This window comes from Rattus rattus, chromosome 3 (assembly GCF_011064425.1).
Source record: "Rattus rattus isolate New Zealand chromosome 3, Rrattus_CSIRO_v1, whole genome shotgun sequence".
NCBI lineage: Eukaryota > Metazoa > Chordata > Mammalia > Rodentia > Muridae > Rattus > Rattus rattus.
This window is the reverse complement of record NC_046156.1, coordinates 149,551,059-149,557,755: the sequence shown is the minus strand read 5'-3', so window position 1 is coordinate 149,557,755 and position 6,697 is coordinate 149,551,059. Positions and strand designations below refer to the sequence as shown.

Here is a 6,697-nt window from a genome sequence, read left to right as displayed (position 1 = left end):
TTTTCCAGCCCTCCTAAACCGACAGTGTACATCTCTGGTGTTATTGCCCGGGTAAGTATGTGGCCTCTGCGCATGGGCAGTGGGCAGAGGGGATGGGGTTGGGGACGCCTGCCCCTGACTTGTTCCCATAAGAGGGGACACGTGAAATACCATGCAATCTCTTCTTGCCTTTGCCTTCGGTAAGCACAAATGTCACCCATCTGGTCTGGGGCGGGTGGCCTCCCTCAGTGACCTATTCCTTCGAGGAGTGTGCTTCAGTGGGTAGGAACTCGTGACCCCCACAGCAGAGCACCTGCCTCCATGCTGCAGAATCACCAAGTCCTCACAGGCTACGGCTCTGGGCCTTAAGTGGCCTGGCCTGTGAACGTTTTCCCAACATCAGTACAGGGTGTGACACCGGAGACCTAAGTAAAAAGAAGCTGAGCGTTTGTGAGAGAAGATTTAGTATTACGCAGCCAGGCATACGCATCGGTGTCCTGTGTGGCTGCTTTTGTTTGCTGGCCCTGGGCCTATGCTCATGTTTTCTGTCACACCATGTACCTTTGAGGAGTCCTCTCCTATCAAGGTCCAAGTTCCACTGCCTGAGGAAACCAGCATTATTGGGGACAGCATGGGTAACAGAACTGTCACAGCCACTGAGACCTAGGGCCAAACTGTGGCAGGTTTGCTGTAGGCAAGCTTACTAAATACCTTCATTTAATATTCTCACTCCTTGTTACATGGTACTGTCTGCCCTTGGCTAGATCAAAACCCATTGCTGGGCAGAAGAAGCCAACTGACCCCTCCTTGGAACATAGCCCAGCCCTTTCTCTAAGCCCCGACAGGTTGCATTTCACTCAGTCTCCTGGTCCCACCCTGCCCTGAGCTTTTCTTCCCCAAGAGTACCCAGGCCTGCTCACGGCTGTGCTGGCAAACCCCACTTTGAGACTCTAGATTTGTTCTGGGTGGCTCCCAAGTCAGACGGAGCAAAAACAGATCTAGCAGGGAAAGCCTGTCCACTCCAGGTCGGGGCGGAGAAGCCACATAATAGCTGTGTCTTCTAAGGCAAACCCTGCAAGGACCATCAATGTCCATGTCTTGCAGGTTCATGCCACTGTCTGCTCCCAGGTCTGGTGGCCTGCAGGGCCTTGCTAGCCACAGGAGTAGTCCACGGCTCCAAAGCCAACTCATCCCTGACCCCTGCAGGAAACGGGTGGACCTGGGTTTGAAGGACTTTCTCTCTAGTCCATCCATTTACTATTAACCAGCTGGTATATTGCTGTCTCCCCCCAGGGTGACAAAGACTTCCCCCCAGCAGCTGCACAAGTGGCCCACCAGAAGCCACATGCCTCCATGGACAAACATGTTTCTCCAAGAACGCAGCATATCCAACAGCCTCGCAAGTGACCAGCACCCAGACCCCTGCCACCTCAGCAGCAGCAGCAGCAGCACCCGTGCCCCCTCCAGGATGCTTCCCCGACAAAATCAACTCAGACACCTTCTGCAGAGTTTACTAAATTTAGAAATCTAAGACAAAGCAAAGTGGGCCTCGGTTGTGTCAGATCCCCATGTTTAAAACTAGAAGAGGCTCAAACACCAAATTTTGTTTCTAAGAGTCCTAGTCGAGTGTCAGTAAAGGGTCATTGAACCCCTAGAAGTGCCATTAGAGAACATGGCAAGTCCTGAGTAAAAGGAACTCCTTCGCACTATAGCAGTCGCTTAAAGTCCTTACTCGTGGTCCTAAGAGGAAGAGGCCACTTTGGAAAGATTTGATAAGGTTAGGAGAAGAAAAAACAAAACACTATGGTATGGTCCGAACAGCTGTGCTCCCTTCTGCCCCCAGTCCATGGCTGCAAATCCCTGTTTTTCAGAAAAGTCAAAGAGCCAGATGTAGAGCCTTCTGGAGTGCTGCTCTTGGCGGGTCCTCCTGGCTGTCCCAGTGGCCTACAGTGGCTCCAGCTCAGTTCACGGTTGCTCTATGAGCACCATGTACGCCACCAGCCTTTCCAGGACTACTACATGGCCTGTATCATGTCGCTAAAGGAGGGATGGGCTCCTCGGATTTTATGAGCAATCCAGTATCCCAACAGTGGCCTTCACATGGAGCAGAACACAGCCCCCAAGACTGTGTTGTCAGTCTCTTCCCTTGTAATTACTAAAATGGCGGGAACCAAGGGTCGCTTTGGAGACCCAGACTTGGCTGCAGCCTACAGCCTTGCTCAGTCATATGGAACCAAATCTAGGAAGGGACCTTAGAGACAGCAACGCCAGTTCCCTGTGCAGACCTTCCCACGTGTTGCCTGCATCCGCCATCCCTTTTAGTTCAGCAACCTGAGGGGCTACCCTGTGTTCCGTGTACTCTGAGCTAGCTCCGGTGTGGGTCTGTGGACTCTGGGTCACTAAAGGTGACATGTTTGCCCGAATGAATTTCTGAATCTTTGGCGTTGAGAAGATGTTGATTCTAATAAAGCTCCTGCATTTCTGCCTCAGTGTCTCTCTTATGGTTCAGAGATTTCCCTTCCCAGCTTCCCAGGACAGTCTCAGTGGGAGTATGGGCAGACACATGTGATGGACACACACGTGATGGACATTCTCAGTGGGAGTATGGGCAGACACACGTGATGGACATTCTCAACACCGATTTCCCAGACTCGGAGTTGAGCTGTTGGACACCTGGCAACCCAAGCATAGTTGCCTGTGGAACTGTCAGGAGATGGAAAAGCTTAAATCCTGATTCACGTGTCCCGCCTGGGTCCCACAGCTCGCCCTGTGCTGGGTAGGTTCTTCAGGGGCAGACTTAAGAGAATTATTAGTGGTAAGCAGAGGGGTGATGCTGAACAGCTTTGACATGTAGGACATTTACCTGTTTCAGATCTTCCTAGACAAGAAAGTCATCCCAACTGCTAAGGGGAGAGCCCCAGTGTCGAGGCAGCTGAAGTTTTTCCTCCCACGGCTGCACAAAAGTCGGGGAGGACTTGAGAGGCTGAGAAAAAACAGTCAAGAGCTGATGGTCACCTCGTATGACAGACACTCCTGTTCTACAGCTCCTGCTGGCCCAGTCCTTCCCCACCTATTCTAGTCACCCATGGCGGCCATGGTGGCTATTCATGCATCCTGACTCATAAAGACAGCAATCTGGATCCTTACCTTGCATCCAGGGGCAGAGAGCTGTTCTTGGTCACTAAATGTGGTAAGTGGGCACCGTAACCGCCCCTCAAACAATGCAAGTTGGGGGACATGAGCCTGGTGGAAACATCTCCCATTCAAATGGTAATTTGCGTCCCCTCAAGTCCAGCACCATCTTTCCCAGTCACGTCTGATAAGACCCTGTTTGCAGTTGAGGTCACATCTACAGATCATGGAAGCGGGGCCTTGAGTATTTTTTTTCCCTTTTTAGGGTGTCAGGAGAGACAGTGTTTAGCCCAGGACATCAGCCTCAGGCTAAAAGCTAGAAGCCACCATCCACATTCATACCAAACTACTGAGTCTGTGACCTGCTATAGGTTTCATAACCAGCCCCAGAACTGACAGGCAGAGAGAGAAGACAAAGGGGACAGGAATGCAGGGGCCCTACACTGGGCTCTCTGGCCTAGGTGCAGTGGCTTATGCTATTCATGGTTCAGTCACATGCCTGCAGTCCCAGGAGTCCCAGGGGTCCACGCTCAGCTTTACACTGTGACTATCAGCGGATGTGTTCAGAGTCAAGTCTCTCGTTAGCACACGGTTCTCTGATTAGATGCACCAATGGCCAGTGAGCACAAAAAAGGCTACATGTCCTTGCTGGGCATGGTAGCACGTGCCTGTGACCACAGCACCTGAGGGGCTGAGAAAGGATCAGGAGGCGAAGGCCATCTTGTACTTCGAAGTGAGACCTTGTCAAAAAAAAAACTTAAAAAAGGAAAGGAATGTAAAATGATGTCTATGTCTTTAGTCATCAAAGAAATGGAATTTAGACCCCAAGTGAAATACTGCTGTAGAAAGACAGCTAAAGTCTATGTCAGATAGTTACACGAGCAGACACGGATGTGTGGAAAGCACTGTTCTCATCCAGTACTGTCGGGAGTGTAAGGTGGTACAGCCACTTTGGGTAAAGAACCTAGCAGTTCCTTGAACAATTCAGCATGGTGCTACCAGCCCAACAGGAATCAAGCCATGCCTCCACAAAGCTTGCACGCGATGTTTATAGCAGCATTATCCAAAAGGTAGAAATGCCTCAAATGCCTTGCCTACTGAAGAATAGACCTTATGTGGTATATCCACGTAATAGAATACAATACAATGATAAAAAGGAATGGCGTATGATGCATCGCAACACAGTGAAGCCTGAAAACACTGCCAGTCGAAGAAGCCAGTCATAAAACACGGCACCTAAGGCCATTCCTGTGCAATGTCCAGAAAGGAAATCCAGAAGAGGGGCTGTTAGGTGAGGCTGTCGCAGGAGGGACTAGGATCGTCACTGCTAGGAGCCATAGAGACAGCTCAGTGGACAGCGTTTGCTGATCTTGAAGAGGACACAAGTTCAGTTCCCAGCATACACATCAGGCAGAGCTGCCAGCTGATGCCCCTTCTTGCCTCCCCCAACACCTGCATACGTGCTTGCACACGCACAGAGAAACACACATAAATAAAATGTCTTTTTAAAAGAAAGAAAAGTAACAGAGGGCATGGGTTTCTTGTGAGGGTGTGAAGATAGTCTAAAACAATCCCCATAGGTTGAGTAAAAAGCTCAGGTTTTGTACTTTAGGTGGGTGGATGTGTACAGTGGGAATCACATCTCAATAAAGATGGTTTCTTTAAAAGTCAGCTAATGGCAAAGCGGAGGCTCACATCCACATTGTTTTCACTCCAGAGCCATCTTCTCCTCAGAGCTTTGAGCCTCTGGCCATGTGGAAGGAAAGGCTGCTGCCTGTCTGGTCAGAGTGGGAGAGGCAGAGGGCCAAGCCATTGCTGTGCTTTCAGGCTTTGTCGGCCAAGATGTTAGGAATAGTGATACGGACATGAATGGAGAGAGAACTTGGAAAGGAGAAGAGACTACCGGAGGCAGGCTCTTGCATGGCCTCCGGCAGAGCTTCTGATTAGAGATTTGACAAGTTGAAATGAAGGCTGGGAGAGATGCCAAGGCCAAGGGCAGCCTGGGGTCCATCAGCATGGAAGCTCTATCTCAGGATAGGGATTGGTGAAGGAGAGGGTGTGGGACGCTCCCCGTGGGAACTGTGCAGATGTGACTGCAGGGATGCTGGTGAGGCAGGGTGGAGAGGCATGCCAGAAGACACACATGGCAGATGAGGCAGACTGAAGGGGACCGGAAGCTAAGCAGGTGAACTTGGGTTAAGTGGGCTCCCATAAATAATCCTGGGAGCTTAGAACAGAGGAAAGCCCGGCATTGCCTCCTCCTGTCCAAGGAGAGCAAATGCCAAAAACAAGTGAGTCCAGGATTTGTTCTCAGTAAATCACGCTCCTGGCACCTGGGACAGCAGACCCCAGGGCTCAGGATAGGCCTCAATTTAAGCTCTTCCTTGGCTGCTTCTCTCCATAAGACCTTGGGCAGCTTGGTTCTCTTCTCTAAGCCTCAGTTTTATCATCATAACACAAGGAACTAGGAACTCTGCAGAACTTCCCAGAAGTTCCCTGATAACCCTTGTATGCTAAGACAGTGGGTTCTCTGATGATATCAATTTATCATCCTTCTTGTTCATAAAACCAGATCGGAGTCGTTGTGAATTCTGTCCAATTATCCAATTCCGAGAGGAAGTGGGGGAAGAGAAAGGGAAACAACCCTGGGGTGCACTCAGGAGCACAGCCACCATCTCAAGCTTAGTGGCTGCTTGAAAGGTGCACAGCACTGCCCTGCACGCCTACTCCTCGCTCCTCCACATGAGCAAGCGTGGAAGCCAGGTGAGCCGTGGTGTGCATCCAGGAGCAGAGACTCGGCTTTTGGTAGCCCTGGCCAGTGGACACTGGAATGGCCATCAGCCAAATAGAGGGCACAGCTTGGCCTAGTGCAGCCTGGAACTCAGATACCCTAGAGCTGGGGGTGGGGGCAGATATAAGCCAACCCAGCAGGTTTGTCATTAATTAATTATTTTCTAAACATCTGCCTCCACGGCCCCTGGTGTTCCTCTGTTCTGCAGGTCTCCTCGCTCCCCAGCTGCGGTGCTGGTTAAATGTTACTTTTTACTTACTCAAAAGTAATTTTTTTCCCCAAGACAGGGCATCCTGCTGGCCTCTGCCAGATCAAAACACAAACCAAACAAAAAAACTATGCCTTTCCCAAGGCTCCAGAGGGGCATCCGCAACCATATGCTCCGGAAGAGCCAGGAAGCAGCGGTAGGGAATGTTGAGCTCTTGAAATGTCTGTGTTCAAATAACTTTGTAACTGTGACCTGGGCCTGGAGTCCCCAGAGAACCAGAGCCAAAGGGCTTGACTACAGACAGTCACAACTCATATAACATTGTAGCCAATAATGGGCCTCATATATCTCACTCTATGGCCCGGGATTTTCCTGAAATGACATATGTGTCCCTAGGGACACTACGCCTGTCACGGGCCGTGTAAGCACACACGAGGTTTGAAAATGGCAAAATCGTATCATGGCTCATTTCTCAGAACAAACACCTGCTCTTAAGCGGCATCTAACTGTATGCAGACATACATGCAGAAGCACATTCATAGAAACTTGTTTGCCCTTATTTTTTTTTTTTTTTTACGGTTTCATAT

General features: G+C 50.2%; 1 long non-coding RNA gene across 1 annotated transcript; it reads left to right on the top strand.

Annotated features, from left to right (window-relative positions):
• LOC116897052 lies at positions 1–2,468 on the top strand. Its single transcript, XR_004387392.1, has 2 exons — positions 1–51; positions 1,273–2,468. It is a non-coding gene; the product is annotated as an uncharacterized LOC116897052 (long non-coding RNA).
• The last annotated feature ends 4,229 nt before the right edge of the window (positions 2,469–6,697 follow it).